Source organism: Schistocerca piceifrons, chromosome X, assembly GCF_021461385.2.
Source record: "Schistocerca piceifrons isolate TAMUIC-IGC-003096 chromosome X, iqSchPice1.1, whole genome shotgun sequence".
Taxonomy (NCBI): domain Eukaryota; kingdom Metazoa; phylum Arthropoda; class Insecta; order Orthoptera; family Acrididae; genus Schistocerca; species Schistocerca piceifrons.
Window position 1 is genome coordinate 26,863,236 of NC_060149.1, and position 22,237 is coordinate 26,885,472.

At 40.4% G+C, this 22,237-nt stretch overlaps 1 long non-coding RNA gene across 2 annotated transcripts in view; it reads right to left on the bottom strand.

The window, feature by feature from the left end:
* Positions 1 to 7,744: 7,744 nt before the first annotated feature.
* Positions 7,745 to 22,237, bottom strand: part of LOC124721272 — a 51,841-nt gene continuing 37,348 nt past the window's right edge. Inside the window, exon 3 of one of the 2 annotated variants that reach the window (XR_007006308.1) lies at positions 7,745 to 8,089. This is a non-coding gene — a long non-coding RNA (uncharacterized LOC124721272). Of the gene's footprint in view, positions 8,090 to 14,564; positions 14,664 to 22,237 lie in introns of those variants that run through there. The other variant, XR_007006309.1, reaches the window with a different exon arrangement.

Below are 22,237 nucleotides of genomic sequence, written 5' to 3' on the forward strand. Positions count from 1 at the left end.
TCTGGTCATGGCGGGTGTAGAACTACGAATATGATAGTGGCGGAGAGGTATTGGTGTAGAGATAGGAAAGTGGATGTGGATCAGTAAGTCAAGATTGTATACCATGTGCGCAGAGAGCAGAAACAGATACAGCTACAACGATTGCTGGAAGCGACATGTCCATTTTCTATGTTGGGGATTGATGTCTTAGGACCTTTCAGCCAACACCATCGGGGAACAGATTCGTTCTGACAATAAAGGACAATTTTTTGAGGTATGTGAGGTATGTGGAGATGGTGGCTATGCCAATTCAACAGGCAGCAATGGTCTCACAAGCATTAATAAACAACTGGATTTTGAAGTTTGGTGTACCGGAGACAATAATTACTAACCAAGAGACCAACTTCACGTCGGATTTATTGAAGGAACTGTGTAAATAGTTGAACGTAAAGAAGCTGAGGACGAGCACATTGCATCCACAGGCGAACGGAAGGACAGAATGGGTACACAGAACAATTGGGAAGATGCTGAGCTTTTATGTGAATTCTCATCACCGTCAGTGGGACAAGTATTTGAAGCATATTGTATGTGCATGCACTGCAAAAGTTATACCAATACTAGTTTGTCTCCGTATGAGGTAGTGTACGGGCGAAAGATGCCGTCACCGCTTCGTTTAGTGAAACTACAGAGAGGAAGGACTGGTGAATCTGTACGTCAATTCGCGAGAACAATTCGGGATGTTTGGAAACGGGTACGAAAGGCGAATACGAAGGCTTTGGAAAGGCAGGAAGACGCAGTGAAGCGCAAAGGAAGGTTACCGCAGTATAGAGTAGGGCAATGGGTAATGTTATCCACACCTATAGGCCGAAGGGGAAAACGAAGAAGTTCGTCAAAAGGTATCAAGGGCCATACCAAGCAGTTGAAACCACATCCCTGCCAACTAGAACAACGATAGTACACATTGGGCAGTTATAGCCATTTAAGGGTTGTCCCGATGTGATTCCAGGCATGTCACAGGAAGGGAAGAGGAAGAAGGAGAGAGTGAAGAGAGGTGTTCAGCGCAGAGGAAACCAGGAAGATAGATTACAGCAAGATGTACCGTATGCTTTATGATGCAGAAAGTTGTGGGGTATTTATAGTTTTTTTGTTTTCTTGTTACGTATCTATGGGTTTGAGTAGATTAATTAGGCATTGTATTTTCATATGTTGTTTGTGTTTTCGAGTATTGTAAGCCTGCTAGGGACAGCAGTCTTTTTCCAAGAGGGAAGGTAACGGTATGTCCAGCCAGGGTGATAAGCACAAATACGGACACGTGCACGGTGCACTTATTTTTAGCCAGGAGGGAAGAAATAGACTGTCCAAGGGACATCATGAAGCCAAAATTGAACTTGCAATGGGTCGGGATGAATTGGACCTTCTCCACCTACGAAAAATTAATAGTAGTAGCAAGTTGTTTTGAGCAGAGAGTATTTGCTGAAGCGAAACGTATAGAGCTCGAGGGGAGCGGAATTTTAATCAATGGAACTAATCGGTGAAATGATCATATGGCATTTATTGGCTGGTATATCCCCTTCGGGGCTCGGCCGCGATACTGCACGTCTTTCTAGTTGACGTGTAATTACTATGGTATTTTGTAACAAAAGTTTTTAATTATGCATTAAATACTCACCTCTAGCTGTTTACCTTTTGTATGCAGCAAGCAATATTTACAGAAATGTAAAACCTGTGCTAGTAATATTAGTATATAATACAATGCATCTCTTACCTAAGACTATTATGGAGTAAAAGTGCATTATCTGTCATATCCGTATTCTTTGTAAACACATCGAATGTTTACACCCTGTGAGCCAATGTAAAACCAAGTGTAGCTACATACTGTGTTTATTTGTGTACATGGCGAAATAATGCACGTTATAAGAAGCAATCTGATGTGAATACCTCAAGGCAGTGCACTGTAAGTACCTAAAACATAAAAAACTTATGGATTCGCAAATGTTTCGTCACCGATTGCTAAATTTCCGCCAGCAATACCAGCACAGCATCCAGCTACACTTAGTCCACAAGATAACGTTTCTGTAACACCTCCACCTGAAGATGAGGCTGCAGTGGCTCGAAAACATGTTCATGTTTGAATAAATCGTGAAAAAACAACTGGTTGCATATTTATTACCAAATAAACGCCAGTTTAAGTCACAGTCGCAGTTCTTCATCCACAACTGATATACTGAAATTCTCGTATCTCTTTTCAACAGTTTCATTCGTATCGGTTACAGCGCCATCCATCACACAACGATAAAATTGGTCCATACAAAAGCTACGTATTTTTTTCAGAGAATCCGAATCCGCAATAAAAATTGTGCATTCCTATTGAATATTTCAAAGTTGACCCTCATCCCACTCCTAGGGGTGGGGCAGGTGGGTTGACTTTAGTGTCACTGGAAGTCCCCTTTCGCGACGAACAACTTTTATCGCAACCTCCTTTTTTCATCTGAGTTATAGTGTCTCAGATATTCCCACAAACAATTCAATCACCCTACCTTATATATGCACAAAAGGGATAATTAGACCATTATAGATTACACAATGGGCAAATTCGCACATCAAATATTCACGGGGAGAAGGTGCACTGACAGAACATCCGCCTGTATAAAGATGGAAAAGCTGAAACTATCAACGACAGTCTCAAGGATACAAATGTCCAGATAGAAAACCATACTACACCGAAGAGCCAAAGAAACTGATACACCTGCCTAATATTGTGTAGGGCCCCTGCGAGCATGTAGCAGTGCCACAACACAGCGTGGCATGGACTCGACTAATATCTGAAGTAGTGCTGAAGGGAATTGACGCCATCAATCCTGCAGGGCTGTCCATAAATTCATAAGAGTACGAGGGGGTGAAGATATCATCTGAACAGCACGTTGCAAGGCATCCCAGATATGATCAATAATGTTCGTGTCTGGGGAGTTTGGTGGCCACCTTAAGTATTTAAATTCAGAAGAGTTTGCCTGAAGCCACTCTGTAGCAATTCTGGACGTTTGGGGTGTCGCATTGTCCTACTGGAATTGCCCAAGTCCGTCGAAATGCATAATGGACATGAATGAATGTAGGTAAAGAGATAGGATGCTTATGAACGTGACACCTGTCAGAGTCGTATCTAGACGTATCATGGGTCACATATCACTCCAACTGTGTCCATACCCACACAAGTCCATTCACTCGATACAAGTTGAAACGACAGTCGTCTGACGAGGCAACATGTTTCCAGTCATCAACAGTAGAATGTCGATGTTGACAGTCCCAGGCAAGGCCTAAAGCTTTGTGTCGTGCAGTCATCAAGGGTACACGAATTGGCCTTCGGCTCCAAAAACTCATATCGATTATGATTCGTTGAATGGTTTGCACGATGACACTTGTTGATGGCTCAGCACTGAAATCTGCAGCAATTTGCGGAAGGGTTGCACTCCCGTCACGCTGAACGATTCTCTTCAGTCGTTGTAGGTCCTGTTCTTGCAGGATCTTTTTCTGGGCGATGTCAGAGATTTGATGTTTTAACGGATTTTTGATATCCACGGTGCACTCGTGAAATAATCGTACGGGAAAATCTCCACTTCATCGCTAAACAAGAGATACATCGCTCGTGAATCGAATATAACATCACGTTCGAAATCATTTAAATCTTGATAACCTGCCGTTGCAGCAGCAGTAACCGATCTAACAACTGCGCCAGACACTTATTGACTTATATAGATGCAAATAAAAAAACAGTCTAACGGTGGTACTGACTTTTAAAAAAAAGTCTTATGTAGACTTTGTCGACCACAGCGCCGTATTCTGCCTGTTTACATATCTCTGTATTTAAATACGCTATACCAGTTTCTTTGGCCCTTCAGTGTAGAATCATTAACACAAAATTTGAGAGGAATTTTCAACAGGTTCACACAAAATTCGAAAATTTCTAGAGTAAAATCATCAAGTTAGCTACAGGGAATGTGGTACTTGAAAACATACAGAGATGAAAGAAAAATAGATTGTAACAAGTCACAATACGTAAGTAGAATACTGTCTCAAAATCTTGTTAGTGGACAACATGTTGATATTTAAAATCATTTACTTACATAATGCGATTTGATAGATATTATGAAGACTTGTCTCTTGGAGAAATATTTAAACCTCTTACTGAAACTCTTGAATCACTTTCGCAAATGCACAGTAACTGAAATGATGGAGATGTTGAAGATACGATTGATGATTACATTCAATCTCGCAACAGTACTGACGTAGAGGAAACATATGAAGTGAGCATACCATAGAATGGGATGAATACGGACACTTTTTGTGGTCTTTAAATAGTAATCACACATTTGGAATAAAATTTGAGTTAATGTTGAAGCAAACCAAGCGCTGTATCATGTGTGAGACAGAGAGGCGAGCGAATGCGCCGGGACTTACTCCAGTTCACTGCTAGTAGCGCCACGTCACCTTAACGCGTCTGCATGTAACGCACAAGTATTGCACCACAATTTAGTATGAAATTAAGAATCAAAATTTCTGTTTAAAACTTTGTTAAGTTATAGTTTAGTGTAATAATGTTCCAAATACCAAGTCTTGATGTTCTAAACTTAATAGTTTACGGAAAAATGCCGTTTTAAGAGAAAAATCAGAGGCGCTAAATGATGACGCTAGGAAGCCAGAATTTGGTCGAAAGGTGCAGTTAGAAACTATAAATAAGTGATGCTGGTTTCCAAAACCATAAAACAAAAATTAACGCCAGAATCCACGTTTTTCGGAAAAATCAGAGGCGCTAAATAATGGACTTAGAAACTTGAAAATTTGTTTTATGCTTCAGTAACCCCAAAAATAACAACAGAGAGTCCACGTTAATCTACATCTTATAGTTTTTGAGCAATTAAATAAAAACTAGTTTTGTAACTAAAATGTAAATAAGTGTTGTAGATTAAGTATTTGAAATTTTAATGATAGAGGATTTTGGTTAAACCAGATGATCAAATATATCAAATAATAGAGCTACACCAAGTTTAAGACTTGTAACATAAATAGCAACTGATATAAGTCTTAGCAAAGGTATGGGTCAGAGGCAACAATCTACCATTAGTTCCACTAAATAAATTCTATTAAGCAAAGCTTTCATTCTAGAGAGCTGAAACTTTCTACGTGCTTTCAAACTGCTTATCTGCATACCAGCAAAAATAAGATTATGTGCCCGAGATAGCGGTCGTTTGTAGACTGCCGTCGTATGCAAATAGACAGAGACACGAGATTTTTTCTCGGCAGTCCGCACCGGCACCTTATAAATACAGACCCTGAAGCAGTAGGAAGGTTCACTTTGTGAGGTCCACGCCAGTTGAACGTCTGGTCGCGCTCTGCCTCGGATGGCGTCAGAGCCGAGCTGTGACAAGCGCGTATTTGGAAGTGAAATCAGATAGTGAACTCGCGAGGACTGTACACCGTCCTGGATCGTTTAGAATTCGGTAAAATAACTGTTAGTGTGCCGTCTGCGTGAAATTCAATTCCGCGTGGCAAGTGGTGAATTAATTTCCACTTTTATGGGGAGCATCAATTATGAACATTTATTGCGAACTTTCAATTGAGTGATGTTAGTCAGGGCGAAAAACAATCTGGTAGGAAGTTACCGTAGAGGTTGCCTCTGAACTGCCAAAGGTGCTGTTAGATTAGAATGAATTGTTTTCAATTGAACATAACGCAATTTTATGTTTTGTTTGTGAGAAACTTTAATTAAATTAAATCTTGATTGGAACTTTAAACTTTTACTGAAGTCATAGTCCTGATCCCGCAAAGAAATGGGAAATAGACACTTTTATTTCAGTGGGCTGGACCGGAATGTGGCCGTGCAGACTGGAAACTAAGGTCAGTATGTTTCCCTTCGCATTCTGGCTGGACCACCAAATTAGTTGCCAGGCTCACTTGATTAAAGACGGCATCAAAACTTTAAACCAGTGAAGTAACTTACTCGCCACCCACAATGTTCCATCCATGTGATGTCCATCAGTATAAGGTACTTATTTATGTAGTTTTATAATTTTTAATTCAAAGAACACCACATAAATTTTTAAAAATAGGGGCTGTCCCATTTCACCGTACAGATGGGGTGAATGGGGACAGAATATATCTTACTGTGTTGTTTTATTCATTGTCCCTATACATCCCTTAGGAGGATGAATAGGGACACCAGAGAAGGTTTTAAAATAAGATGTAAATATATCAAACTGAATAAAGTTTATTTTTAGCTTACAGTAACTTATGATGTAGTATTGAACTTCATTAGCCCTCTTCAAAGGAGTTTTGGGTGAAGTAGACCTCCTACTGCCCAGTGTCTCTTGATTAGGCAGCGGTCTTCTTTCTCTGGCCACTTAAAAATTGATCCAGAATTGATTCTGATTTCAGTGAATTTAAGAAATGATGCTTCAATGTCTTTCTCATTCTGTACATGTATCACCATACCTATGAACCAGGGGTAAGAGACCTTTTTAGATGAAGTAGCACAGCATTCACTGAATTCCACCAAAATCCAGTCATTTTGTTTTAAGATTTTCTCTTGTGACAGCTGATAAACTCCTGTAACTGGCAGGCCGTTCCTCTTCACATAATTGCTTTCTTCGACAATTTCTTGCTCAGGTATAGAATCTGATGATCTCCTCATTTCATTTTCTAATGCCTGGCATTCATCTTCTGATTCTTCACCACTGACATTTGGACACAGATCAACACCAGAAACACTCTTACCAGGATCCACATTTATTCTGTTCTTGAGCACTCTGTCCTTGGGCCCATCACATCTTATCTCTTTCAATAGTGAAACAATTGAGTCATTTATTAAATTCTTATCTGCAGTTGTATAATCAGGAGCAGGAAGCCTGTCTAATAAAATCTGAGGATTTAATGGGATAATGCCAGATCTTCTAAATCCAGCCACAATATTTTCTCTTGCATTTATTATAATGTGCTCTTAACTCCCTAAGACGTTGACAAAACGCCTCTTTTGAAAGAGAGGACTGCTTCCTTCCAGGACATATTTTCCATTTCTCCAAAACTTGACGCCATGTTGACTTTAGAGGAGCAAAAAAGGTCACATCAACAGGCTGAGTAAGACGTGTAGAATTGCTGGGTAAGAAGACAAACCCAAAACTATTCTGCTCACATAACTCTATGGCATCTATGGATAAATGAGATGACAAATTGTCACCAAGAAGAATTGTCCAGCCTGGCAGTTTTGAAGTATATGGTATGATAACTGTTTTTAGCCAGTCTTGAAAACAATAGTGGTCAAACCAACCAGATGAACTTCGGTTATATTTGGCATTTTTTGGTCCTCCAATTGTCCAACTGTCATAAAATATGTAAAGCCTTGTATACAATGTTTTCTGGTAAAAGCACACCATCACCTGAAGCAGCATACATTATTGATGTCGATCCTTTAGTATGGTTCATTACACGTTCAGGATATTGCGTCCCACGTTTTGTAAGGATCTTCTTCCGTCCAGGATCATCAGATAAATTGGTTTCATGGTAGTTTATAATATTTGATGATGGCACATCTTTTAGAGTGTCTTAAGCCTGATGTAATAAGCTTTCAATGTTTCAGGGGTAATTGCACCTCTGGATTTCTTAATGTTTTGGCACATTCTTTCTGCCAACTTCCCTTTGTGGTATTCCAGGAAGCTATATGCAAAATCTTTTCCTGAAAAATTGTTCTTAAATTTAGAAACAGTTTGTTCCTTATAATCCAAATATACCTTAACTACCCACCTTAAAACATAGGCATCTAGAGGGTAACCACATTCAGCTCACATCATTAAGCATTCCACGAAGTGATGTTCCACAGCTTTGGGCAGTACACAGTGGCCATCAATTTTTAGAGCTGTTGTCTTTGATTCAGTGGCTTTCTTATTTCTATGCAGCACCGGCTTGGGAACTTTGCATTTCTCAGCTGCTTTCCTTAAAGACAGACCTCTTGAAATACTTTTTAAGGCCTACTGAATTTCCTCTGTTGAATGTGAAACATACTGCTTACCTCTTAGGTTAGGTTTGTATGTTCTAGGCATTTTGTCCCGTATAGAGTCCAACTAGCCTATAAATAATATATTAAATTAGATTTGGTTTTATTTGAATAAATACAAGTTTAATAATAAATCGGGGCAGACCTTTACCTGTCCCTTTTCACCCCACCTAACAACAAAAATTAACCTCAAATTCGATTTTTGATTTATTAAAATAAGTCACAATGATGTAATGAGTGAAACATCGCAGGAATTAAGTACTCTATCATGCTTTAAAAGAAAAGATAACAGTAATTGAATAAAATTAATATTTACCTATTGTTACAATAGAAATTTATTGCTCCACATAGAATTTAGACTATTAGGTGGCTAACAGAATATCAGAATGGCGGAAATGACAGCAATGGCACGACCACTGACTCAGTCAAGTCAACAAACTAAATTTGTCACTGTTGGAAAAAAACACTGGGTAATCTTAAAGATATTACAATCACACATTTTACACATAAAAGTAGTTTTACTGAATTTTGTCCCTTTTCACCCCAGTGTCCCTTTTCACCTCATTTATGTTGGTTGCATTATGTATAAGTGCAACCAAGCACACAATACTGGTTGGGAATATATAATTTAACAGAACGCCCAGTTTACTCAACCTAGTATTCTTAAAAACTCCAAAATGTGACGAATATTTACTGAAAGAATTTAAGTGTATGCAGAAATATTACATATGTGGGAAAAACAATTCCTAAACAGATCGTTTAGTATCTCACACAGCAAGAAATGCAAAATCATTATTAAACCAGGGTTAGAAGAACGTGATGGTGGTGCTGTTATTGAGATACAGCATTGAAAGGTGGACAGTCAGCATGTGTGTTATATAAAAAGATTTCAACATATTAGTAGGACGATTAAGACTGCTCACAGCATTGGTCACTGTAGCAAAAACTGCTCATTTAAGCAAAATCATTCAGGGCTCAGAGAAAACAAATAATTATGGAGATGGTAGGTCAAGAAGTCTGCAAACGGTATGCAAAACACTCACATGCAGGTCTGTTATTATACTATGTTTAAATTATTTATGGCAGGCTGATCTCATAGATATACGTTTTTCACATTAGGTGCATTGTGCTGCCACCTACTGCCAGCTCCATATCAGCGACCTCAGTAGTCATTAGACATTGTGAGAGAGCAGAATGGGGCACTCCGCAGAACTCACGGATTTCGATTATGGTCAGGTGATTGGGTGCCACTTGTGTCATACGTTTGTATGTGAAATTTACACACTCCTAAACATCCCTTGGTCTACTGTTTCCGATGCGATAGTGAAGTGGAAACGTGAAGGGACACATACAGTACAAAGGCGTACAGGACGCCCTCGTCTGTTGACTGACAGAGACCGCCGACAGTTGAGGAGGGTCGTAATGTGTAATAGGCAGACATCTATCCAGTCAATCACACAAGAATTCCAAACTGCATCAGGGTCCAATGCAAGTACTACGACGGTTGGGCGGAAGGTGAGAAAGCTTGGAATTCATGGTCGAAGCGCTGCTCCTAAGTCACACGTGACGCAGGTAAATGGCAAATGACGCCTCGCTTGGTGTAAGGAGCGTAAACATTAGACGATTGAACAGTGAAAAACATTGCGTGGAGTGATGCAGAGTGTGGGTATGGCGAATGCCCAGTCAACGTCACCTGCCAGCATGTGTAGTACCAACAGTAAAATTCGAAGGCGGTTGTGTTATGGTGTGGTCGTGTTTTTCATGGAGGGGGCTTGTACCCGTTGTTGTTTTGCTGGGCACTATCACAGCACAGGCCTACATTGATGTTTTAAGTACCTTCTTGCTTCCCACTGTTGAAGAGCAATTCGAGGATGGCGACTGCATGAACCCTATAGAATACCTTTGGGATGTTTTGGCACGCCGACTTCGTGCCGGGCCCCACCGACCGACATCGATGCCTCTTCTCAGTGCAGTATTCCGTGAATAATGGGACGCCATTCCCCAAGAAACCTTCCAGCACGTGACTGAACGTATGCCTGCGAGAGTGGAAGCTGTCATCAAGGTTAAGGGTGAGCCAACACCATCTTGAATTCCAGCATTACCGATGGAGGGTGCCACGAACTTGTAAGTCATTTTCAGCCAATTGTCTGGATACTTTTGATCACATAGTGCATTTAAAATAGCTGTATTATTTATTGCCCTCTTTCTGTCATGGAGACAGTTCACAACTTTGAGTTATATTAGTATTTATTTGTGGAGTCCTTTATCCACATTAATGTAGGTCGTTACATAATATGTTAAGCACTGAAAAGAATAAATCTAAATTCATAAATCTTACATCCTTGAATAAAACAGTTACTTTTAAGATATTACTCATAGGTGTATAAGAGTTTCCAAAGTTTAACAGTATTACCACCAAATCACATTTTTTAAAACCATCTGCCTTTATAAACTGGTATGTGTTACGTTGGTACTGGACATTTATAATTTTCTTTATTCAAAGATCATATCTTTTTCACATATAGCAGTAGTCAATGAAAACAGTTGACACTCTCATTTGTTCTCCTGGCGTAATTTAACTAACACTAGGGTCATATTACACTACTGGCCATTAAAATTGCTGCACCACGAAGACGCGAAATTTAACCGACAGGAAGAAGATGCTGTGATATGCAAATGATTAGCTTTTCAGAGCATTCATACGAGGTTGGCACCGGTGGCGACACCTACAACGTACTGACATGAAGAAAGTTTCCAACCGATTTCCCATACACAGACAGCAGTTCTTGCCTGGTGAAACATTGTTGTGATGCCTCGCGTAAGGAGGAGAAATGCGTACCATCACGTTTCCGACTTTGATAAAGGTCGGATTGTAGCCTATCGCGATTGCGGTTTATCGTATCGCTATATTTCTGCTGGCGTTGGTCGAGATCCAATGACTGTTAGCAGAATATGGAATCGGTGGGCTCAGGACGGTAATACGGAATGCTGTGCTGGATCCCAACGGCCTCGTATCACTAGCAGTCGAGATGACAGGCATCTTATCCGCATGGCTGTAATGATTCGTGCAGCCACGTCTCGATCCCTGAGTCAACAGATGGGGACGTTTGCAAGACAGCAACCATCTGCACGAACAGTTCGACGACGTTTGCAGCAGCATGGACTATCAGCTCGGAGACCATGGCTGCGGTTACCCTTGACGCTGCATCACAGACAGGAGCGCCTGCGATGGTGTACTCAACGACGAACCTGGTTGCGCGAATGGCAAAACGTCATTTTTTCGCACGAATCCAGGTTCTGTTTACAGCATCATGATGGTCGCATCCGTGTTTGGCGACATCGCAGTGAACGCACATTGGAAGCGTGTATGCATCATCGCCATACTGGCGTATCACCCGGCGTGATGGTACGGAGTGCCATTGGTTACACGTCTCGGTCACCTCTTGTTCGCATTGACGACACTTTGAACAGTGGACGTTACATTTCAGATGTGTTACGACCCATGGCTCTACCCTTCATTCGATCCCTGCGAAACCCTACATTTCAGCAGGATAATGCACTACCGCATATTGCAGGTCCTGTACGGGCCTTTCTGTATACGGAAAATGTTCGACTGCTGCCCTGGCCAGCACATTCTCCAGATCTCTCACCAACCGAAAACGTCTGGTCAATGGTGGTCGAGCAACTGGCTCGTCACAATACGCCAGTCACTACTCTTGATGAACTGTGGTATCGTGTTGAAGCTGCATGGGGAGCTGTACCTGTACACGCCATCCAAGCTCTGTTTGACTCAATGCCCAGGCGTATCAAGGCCGTTATTGCGGCCAGAGGTGGTTGTTTGGGTACTGATTTCTAAGGATCTATGCACCCAAATTGCGCGAAAATGTAATCACATGTCAGTTCTAGTATAATATATTTGTCCAATGAATACCCGTGTATCATCTGCTTTTCTTCTCGGTGTAGCAATTTTAATGGCCAGTAGTGTATTAATTACACTGATAGCCACCAGTGCTGTTTTTATGTGTATGGATTGGATAACTTCAACTAAATAAGACTGACTAGTGTGTAGTTAAACCTCATTAGTCTACAGGAATAAAACTTAACTTCCAATTTCCTTACAAGTCAGGCATGTACATGGTGTCTATACTGTTGTCGGGTACCCCGCTGGATGTAGTCGTTTTTATAACATGATATTTCGGCATCCTGCCTATTTTATACTCCTATCGCCTCAACCTCTTCCTCCACTGCTAGTCGCACACCATGATGGGTGAAGTGGTGGTGAGGGACAGCACCACCGGATGCTGGGTGCAAACTCTCGTCTCTCAGTAGTCCTTTAGCCAGCATCGGGCATAGAAGTCACTCTCGGCCAATGCTGTGGTTTTCGTTGGCTGAGTGCTAGGTCCCAAGCTTTGTTGAGAGTGAACCCAATGTCTCTGTTGATCAGCCACTTGTATTTTAATAGCTTCCTTCAGAACAGCGCCCAAAACGATGAAGTCTGTCTTATCACATGGCTTTTATCATTGACAACCACTGTACGCTACCACTTGAATCATCAGAACCTCTCACAAGCATTCACATTAATTCTTCCTTGAGTAATACTACTGTTACTGGTACCTCATCTACCTATTCCTGAGAGCATATAGATTACATTATTTCTCACCATACAAACAACCTCAAAATCACTGCTTTTCTATTTTTCATCGTAGTAGTAGTAGAGCTCTGTTTTGGTCTGATGTTAAGCTCGTTTAATGTTAGGAACACGAGAATTCCCTATGAAGACATCCTATTGGGACACTGTGTCCCCTTTAGAGCGTATTACTGACAGCTACAAGTGAGCACTATTGGGCCAACCGACAACAGTACTTATGCACATATGCCAGTTCAGGGTGTGCTTACCATTCAGGCCTGGGTAATGCCAGTTCAGGATCTGCTTACCATGAAGATCTGGTTACTAGGTACCTAATACGTAGAGACTACAACTCTGGTAGGTCAGTAATGCTATGTCACCTATGTGCTAAATAAGATTTTTTTAAAAATCCTTTCCTCCCCTACTGCTTAATTTGCACATACTCAGCTGAGGATCACTCTACCTTAGAGTCCTACTAATCTAAAATTAACAGTTTTAATTCCTTCCTCTATACTTCAGCGAAAGCTCCCAATGTTACCTTCTCCCATAAGCGATGAGGTCCAGTAATTATTTCTCTCTATGTACCCAGTCTCATCCTTTATTCATTACTCTATGTTTATCCTTTCTGCTTCGATATGAGTAGTTAAATATAGTGTAAGTGGGCTATTTTCCAAATTTTCGTACCAGATAATGTCTTAGTTTACAAGCTCACCTGACTTTACCCAGCAGGTTTTACTATGCCCATCATAATACTACCACTACACTGCGTTCGACAATGCCTATACAAGACAAGTGTCTGGGGCAGTTGTTAGATAAGTTACTGCTGCTACAATGGCAGGTTATCAAGATTTAATTGAGTTCAAACGTGATGTTATAGTCGGTACACGAGCGTTGGGACACAGAACCTCCCAGGTAGTGATGAAGTGGGGCTTTTCCCGTACAGCCATTTCACGCGTGTGCTGTGAATATCAGAAATCAGGTAAAACATCAAATCTCCGTCATCGCTGCGCCTGGAAAAAGATCGTGGAAGAACAGGACCAATGACAACTGAAGAGAATCGTTCAATGTGACAGAAGATCAAACCCTTCCGCAAATTGCCGCAGATTTCAATGCTGGGCCATCAGCAAGTGTCTGTGTGCAAACCATTCAAAGAATCATCATCGATATGGGCTTTCGGAGCCGAAGGCCCACTCGTGTACCCTCGATGACAGCATGACACAAAGCTTTACGCCTCGCCTGGTCCCATCAGTACTGACATTGGACTGTTGATGACTGGAAACTTGTTGCCTGCTCGGACGAGTCTCGTTACAAATTGTTTCAAGCGGATGGACATGTATGGGTATGGGGACAACCTCATGAATCCATGGACCCTGCTTCTCAATAGGGGACTGTTCAAGCTGGTGGAGGCGCTGTAATGGTGTTGGGTGTGTGCAGTTAGAGAGATATGGAACCCCTGATATATCTAGATACGACTCTGACAAGTGATATGTACGTAAGCATCCTGTCTGATCACCTGCATCCATTCATGTCCATTGTGCTTGGGCAATTCCAGCAGGACATTGCGACACCCCACATGTTCAGAGTTGTTACAGACTCCCCAGAGATGAACGTTAATGATCATATGTAGGACGGCTTGCAACATGCTGTTCAGAAGAGATCTCCACCCTCTCGTACTCTTACGGATTTATGGACAGCCCTGTAGGATTCATGGGGTCAATTCCCTCCAACACTACTTCAGACATTAGTTGAGTCCATGCCACTTGTGTTGCAGGACTTGTGCCTGCTCGTGGGGGCTCTACACAATATTAGGCAGGTGTATCAGTTTCTTTGGCTCTTCAGTGTATGACATTAAAAGGCAGTTAGTTTAGCTTACATGTCTACTTATGCCAAACATTAATTATTGCTCATCATGATACTTACATATCTTTGAAATATTGTAGAGGTCTTTAATTATTCTACTGATTGGGTCCCGTAGCACTGCAGCTTTGGCATGAGATATTTCTAACACCTCCAATGGCCCTTAAAAAAAGAGGAAAAAAGTTCCCAACTAATTTACGTAACTTCGAACTTTACTGAAGCCCATACCTTAAACCTAGACACTAGTGGTACTTCATTAGGTTTGCAAAATTGCCAAATAGAAGTACGGTTCAACTTATTTTCTACCATCAGTGGAGTTACACTCATTTGGCTTTTTGTTCCCCAGGCGATTCCACCAAGGACAACCATGGCTCTCCTAGCATTTCTTTCCCTATAATGTCCACAAGCACTAACCCTGTACTGATGTGAGGCATTCCATTTAACAAACTCTCAAATTCAAGGACTAGGTACATCCATTGTGTATGTCAATCATAGCAGTTTGCCTGATAATGCCTCCTGAGGTCTCTCATAATAAGTTTAGTGGGGTTGCTTTGTGGGTAATATTTACAAATCATCACACGTTTTGTATGTTTCTCCAACAATCACTTAAAGTCTTTACTAACAAATTGGCTACCATTATCAGGCAATTTTTTTGGGGAACAACTACATTTACTATGTAACCCTTTTCCATACATCATACAACACTGTGAGACATGAGTTTCTCCTAGCGTGTACTATGTTCAAACTACTTATGGGAATGCAACTAGGTGACATCATCCACAACCGCCAACATTTTGACATGAGCACACCCTGCCATCATGAAGGCTGTTATGCCAGGATGTATTCCTTCATGATAATCTGGGCTTTCTTTTGAATACCTTTATTATGTTCTACAATCTTCAAGAAGTATATCTTAAATTTAGTTCTAGTTTCTAGGGAAGTGTATTCACTATCATACCCTAGTCATAATCTGGAATGTGCATCTGGTACTACATTTTTAACTCCTATGTATTTTATTTCAAAGTCTAATTCTTGTAGAAACAACACCCATCTCATTAGCCTATGATGCACGAGTTTATTGTTCATAACAAGGTCAGTGCCTGATGATCTGTGTAAACTATGGTTTTATTACCAACTAATAAATAGTGAAACCATTTCAAACTCCACACAACCTTTTCTGATGTTGAATAATGTTGTTCATGTTTATTTAACATTCTGCTAGCAAACCTCAAACTTCGATGGTTGTTATATTCATATGTTAAATCACCTTGGAGAACTTCACTTGTTATCCATAGACTGATCCATCTGTAGGTAAATTAAAAGATTTCTTTAAAGTTCAAGTGGTGAAATAGTTTTACTTGTAACAAATCACCTTTAATTTCATCAAATGCTACAACTCTCCTACACCTCACTTCCAAGATGACATTTGTTTTAATCAGTACATAATATCATGATGGTTAACATTGTCACCACTTAGAAATTTCCTAAAAATTCACCATTCTGATAAAGGATTTCAGTTACTTCGTACCTCATGAGTAAGGACACTTAGCAATAGCCTCCATTCGCTGGGGATCTGGACCATACACCTTTAGTGGCAAGAATATGCCACAGGAACTTGACTTCTTTACTACCAAATGAAGACTTAGGTAATTTAACTGTGATGCTCTTCTGCCTAAATTCATTGAGCACTTTCTTTAACACTAATAAGTGGGCTGCCCATAACTTAGAAACAATGCTTATGTAGTCTACATATAAAATTATCTTATTCTATAGTTCACTACAAAAAAGCCAAGTTTAGAGCATACATAAATACAGATGCAGATATGTTGAACATGAACAGAAAAACTCAGAATTGAAATAATCATCCCTCAAACAGGAATGTTGTATATTTGCATGGTTCTGGATGAAGATTTATTTGCCAGTAACTGGCTGTCATATTCAAGCTACTTATATACACTATATGATCGAAAGCACCCGGACACCTGGCTGAAAATGGTTTACAAGTTCGTGGCATCCTCCATAGGTAATGCTGGAATTCAATATAGTGTTGGCCCACCCTTAGCCTTGATGACAGCTTCCACTTTCGCAGGCATATGCTCAATCAGGCTTGGAAGGTTTCTTGGGGAATGGCAACCCATTCTTCACTGAGTGCTGCACTGAGGAGTGGTATCGATGTCAGTCAGTGAGGCCTGGCATGAAGTCGGCGTTCCAAAATATCCCAAAGGTATTCTATAGAATTCAGGTCAAGACTCTGTGCAGGCCAGTCCATTACAGGGACGTTATTGTTGTGTAACCACTCTGCCACAGGCCGTGCATTATGTACAGGTGCTCAATCGTGTTGAAAGATGTAGTCGCCATCCCCGAATTGCTCTTCAACAGTTGGAAGCAAGAAGGTGCTTAAAACATCAATGTAGGCCTGTGCTGTGATAGTGCCACGCAAAAGAACAAAGGGTACAAGCCCCCCACGAAAAACACGACCACACCATAACACCACCTCTTCCGAATTTTACTGTTGGCACTACACATGCTGGTAGATGAAGTACACCGGGCATCCGCCATACGCACTCCCTGCCATCGGATCGCCTCATTGTGTACCGTGATTCGTAACTCCATACAATGTTTTTCCACAGTTCAATCGTCTAATGTTTACGCTCCTTACACCAAGCGAGGCGTCATTTGGCACTTACTTGCATCATGTGTGACTTAGGAGCAGCGCTTCGACCATGAATTCCAACTTTTCTCACCTTCCGCCTAACTGTCATAGTACTTGCAGTGGATCCTGATGCAGTTTGGAATTCTTGCGTGATTGACTGGATAGATGTCTGCCTATTACACGTTACAACTCTCTTCAACTGTCGGCGGTCTCTGTGAGTCAACAGACGAGGGTGTCCTGTACGCCTTTGTGCTGTATGTGTCCCTTCACGTTTCCACTTCACTATCGCATCGGAAACAGTGGACCTAGGGATGTTAAGGAGTGTGGAAATTTCGCGTACAGACGTATGACACAAGTGACATCCAATCGCCTGACCACATTCGAAGTCCGTGAGTTCCGTGGAGCGCCCCATTCTGCTCTCCCGCGGTGTCTAATGACTAGCAAGGTCGCTGATATGGAGTACCTGGCAGTAGGTGGTGGCACATTGCACCTAATATGAAAAACGTATGTTTTTGGGGTGTCCGAATACTTTTGATCACATAGTGTACTTAGCACTATTTCTTCCATGGGTCGATTCCTTCCGATCTCTATAATTTCGTTGAGTGATCTTGCGTCCAAAACAAAATGGACACACAATAAGGTTTCTTAACAGCTAGCAATGGATTATTGTAGACACTTAGCGATCTTTCAATAAAAATTTGCTCTAACATTTTCTGAATCCCAACAGTTGGAAAAAGTTCGTAGTAAGTTCCTATAGGACCAAACTGCTGAAGTCTAGGCTTACACACTATTTAATCTAACTTAAACTAACTTACGCTAAGGACAACACACACATCCATGCCCGAGGGAGGGCTCGAACCTCCGACGGGGGAGCGGCGCGAACCGTGTCAAGACGGCTCAGACAACGAGGCTACCCCGCACGGCTCCCAACAGTTGCTGTAAGCTTTAAAGCTAAAGGTATTGGATAAGTTCTCTTGAATAATGGCTTCTCTGTTATAATTTTAATATACAGTGATAACCTTCAATGTGACCAATTTTTTCAGGAAACATATCTGTACAGTTGGTTACTAACTTAATTAATTCTCCCCTTTACTTAGATGAAAGACGATCATTTATATCGATTTTATTCCCTATCCATCATTGGCTAGTCTCAACTCTTAGTTCATTATCATAGCCCACAGGACTCCTTTAGATCATACTGGGTAGCCTCCAATTGGCCAGTCTTTTACCTCGTTTCATGAACAGGATAGGTTGCTGTAACAGTCTTTTCATTGGCCCTGTCTGCAACTCATGTCATCTTTATGGTGAGTAACAACTCTATCCTTTTAATAATATTTTTGTTATTCCGACCTGGACTTTCCGTTGTTCGCCTTTGTTTCACGAAAGGTGTGTTTATTAGTACCGGCGGTACACCTTGAATTTCAGACGATAGCACTTGAGTTCAAAAACTAATTACAGCTTTATGTTTAATGTACCAGTCGAGCCCTAACAACAATGGTATACTCATGTGAGGCACTACCAAGAAATGATTCTTAACAAGCATGTTACCCATCGAAAATGTTAAAGCTCTTATTCTTTAACCATCTTCCTTTTCCAAACTGTAAAAGCAAAAATTTGCACTCCTGTTACAGGTAACACTGGATGTCTTCCCCTTTCTTGTAAATTTCCAAAATAAGCTTAGTTGACCACTTACATCTTGCTTCCTGAGTTTACAATAGTATAAATCTGTTCCCCTTCAGTAATTCCTTGGATTATAGATCTTATTATCCTTTGTTCCATCTAAAACAATTACTCCTCCAATAGATCCTCTCTCAGCGAACACTCTTCCTCAATATTAATTACATCTAGTAATTTGGGCCTACTGCTCAGTGGTAATGGTCGCTCCCAAGAGATTTCCTTGGTTTCCCTCATACTCAATAATCAATGTCTCTATAGGACACATACAGTCTTCTATTCCTTGTTTACTTTTGTAATCTGTATGATTTCACATTTTTTCTCCATTCGCTTTCGTAATAACCACCATTGGTGTTTTTAGTTGACAATACCAATTACTTCATACTTCCTCTTCTCCTCGATTATCCCTTACCCCTTTTCTGTAATATTCCCCATTAAATCTAGAACATTCTTCTTCCCTGGTCTTATTAAGAATAATTGACAATTTTGGGAAGCTCAAAATAACGTTAACTTTGCTACCTGTCATTTTTACCTCATGGGAACATCCAGGTAATTAACACTTTGACTAAATGTCCTTCACTTATAGGTTAAACTAGAAACTTCCTTCGATTTAGATGCCATTCAAAATATTTTCTTAAACCACTCCAGCTTCACTTATATGGGCTTGAATCAAATAATTCCAAAGTCAACTTTTGTTATTCATCATCAGACCAATACTTTATCTTTGAGCTGCCTATAAAAATCTTGCCAACCAGAACACTATTCTGCATAGAGATCCTCCCCCCCCCTCCCATTTCGAAGGCTTCTTTTTCTAAATGCCCCACTGTAAACTTAACTATCTTCCTATAGTTCCATGAGGCTTGTAATGTGATCTGAAATGTTCTCAGGAAAATAATATGATATCACCTTCAGGCTTAAAAACTGGAAGTCGAATCGCTAGATGAATGCCGTTCCATATTAACAACACCATTGAGACATTCTATTCTCTCTCCAACATTCGAACCATTCATTACCTAACATCCTTTTCAACCCATTTAACTTATTACGTATCTGCATACTAGGCAAAGGTCAAGGCACGCTATCATACAGAAAGGTCAGAAAATATCTGAAACACTTGTAGGGATTTTGCAGGGCAGGTTGTACCGAGACATAAATGTTAAGGAAAAAATTTGATATGTTGCACCGTTTCTGAGTTATTTAGCATTGAAATTAGCCAATCAGGGCGTCACCCACTCACATTCAAGCGGCGAGCGAGGGGCAGTGTTGATTTTTTTTGGTTAGCTGAAACTTCAATTCGCACGTGTGGCTACCTGACTGCCTAACTTCAGTGCTAAATAACTCGGAAACGCCGCAACGTATCAATGATTTTTCTTAACATTTCTGTCTCAGTACAAAACTGTCATGCAGCATCCTTACAAGAGTTTCAGACATTTTCTGATCACCCTGTATATAGGTGATACAACCCGGCCATTTAGATTAGCCACAACACTTCTGACCTTAATTAATTGCCTCTCTGTTTTCTCTACTTGTTTGGATATAGGTCCTTCCAGCTTATGTGAACTGGCAGTATATTGTAAGTCTTCACTAATTTTATTTTGTTGCGACTCGTCAATTCTCCTCTCAGCTAATTCTACCTGCTTTTTCAAAGCTTCGATTTCCTTTTTCCAATTTGAAAAGTTTTCTTCCTGTTTTGATTGAAGATCTAACTTCATCGTTTTAACCAATTCAACAAATTCATTTTTGGTTAAAACTGTTTTATCGTACATATCTTCTGGATTTCTTTACTTTTATTTCCTAGGTCACTAAACAATGTAACCTTTAAATTAAATATATCTGCAGTCAGTTTTTTTTTTAATTTCCTGATGTAACTAACCCCTTTCAGCGTGAGATTCACCAATGTGAGCTTCGAGTTATTTGCCATTCTCAGTCAATTGTCTTATTACTTCCTGCCTTAGCAAATGATTATCCTTTTTACTTAGCTGGTTATCGCTTTAGTTCCTGCTATCCATTTTAATTTCAGTTACATCTTGACTTAAAAATTAATTATCTTTTTAAGTTCCCCATTATTTTTTATTAATTGCCTGCTAATATTGTCCAATGTTCCTTTAGATCTTTTAACATTTGCAGGATTTCACCCTCCATTCTTAACCGACTGTGCTAAAATCCTATGGTATGACAATAGACTAATTACTATGTACACGTAACGACACGTCTTCTAAATAACTCACAATTAATACTCTCTATATTCCACTACCAATCCTATCACCACACATAAACACTCAGAATAGTTGCCACTATGAAAACGACTCACTGTCAATAAACTTATTTTATCGTACTTTCATAGCTGCAGACTGGAACCATTGCAACACTGACACTCATGACAGCTATACGCAATCAAATGCAAAACTAGTGTCAGTTCATATACTGTTGTCAGATCATCGTGGTGTGATGGTCTCAAGAGGATTACCATCGACTGCATCCCCGGATGCTCCCAATGTGCGCTGAAATCTTCTGTTCTTGATCTTCCCACATCAACCAAAAGATCGTCCGTATCTCTTTGTCTGCTTTCTTTGCAGTCGTGTCATGGTCGCCACAATGCATTATTCCGACTCACTGCTGATGTCAACTACCGGCTTCCTACAACGAAATTTTTTACTGGGTAAGGATTTTTCATTTCTTATATGGTTGACGTTGTGACCATGTGTCGGTAGCAAGTGCACAATTGTAGTGTACCGAGGGACAAAGCGAACCTGCACTAATCTCCAATGATGTCTCAATAAATCGATGTTCAAACCATTCATTAATCTCTGGTGGCAATTCCTTCTCATATGTAGAGTTACTATGATAATTTCTTTTGATAATCCTTGTCCTGAATATAAAAGCTTTTAAACAACTATCTCCACTAAATTTCACACTACAAATATCGTTAATGTATGTTAATGATCAATGTTCAGACCGAATACTGAACGCACTCACAGATAACACGCCCACCAAGAATCATAAGCGTCTGTAGACGAATTTCACTGCACTATTTGCCACCTAGAGATTAAACTGAATGCAGTAAACCTGTAGCATTCATAGTGAGGTTCTATAGACCTGCAGCAACAACAATAACATTAAATTTCAAAGGAAATCGAACTCATCAAGACTGATATATGGAGATAACAAAACCTTCCTATGCAAAGGGGCTGGAAGAGGACTGTCTTTAAGGTTTACATGAGTTCTGATATGGTAACAAGTGATGGTGTTGAAGTATTCTTTATGCTTGTGAACAGAATATGGATAAAGTAGTTATTGTATATCAAATAGTGTGTTTGATCATCATTAGTTCCAACACACTAATACCAGATAACTACAATGGTGACCCCAAGACAGCACATACTTCACAACTCTGGATAAATAGTGTGAT